The sequence below is a fragment of the Palaemon carinicauda genome, chromosome 19, assembly GCF_036898095.1.
Source record: "Palaemon carinicauda isolate YSFRI2023 chromosome 19, ASM3689809v2, whole genome shotgun sequence".
NCBI lineage: Eukaryota > Metazoa > Arthropoda > Malacostraca > Decapoda > Palaemonidae > Palaemon > Palaemon carinicauda.
Window position 1 is genome coordinate 108,809,097 of NC_090743.1, and position 390 is coordinate 108,809,486.

Sequence of the window (390 nt, forward strand, 5' to 3'; positions counted from 1 at the left end):
CTAACAAACTATTTCTTTAGAAAACTGTTATATGATTTACCAACCAACCGTTGACAAAACTTGAGATACTACCGCCAGAGAGTTACTGGGTTCTTTGACTGGCCAGACAGTACTACATTGGACCCTTCTCTCTGGTTACGGTTCATTTTCCCTTTGCCTACACATACACCGAATAGTTTGGCATATTCTTTACATATTTTTCTCTGTCCTCATACATATGAAAACACTGGGATTACCAAACAGTTCTTTTTCTCTCAAGGGGTTAACTACTGCATTACTGCATTGTAATTTTTCAGTGGCCTCTTTCCTCTTGGTAAGGGTAGAAGAGACTTCAGCTATGGTAAGCAGCTCTTCTAGGAGAAGGAGACTCCAAAATCAAACCACTGTTCT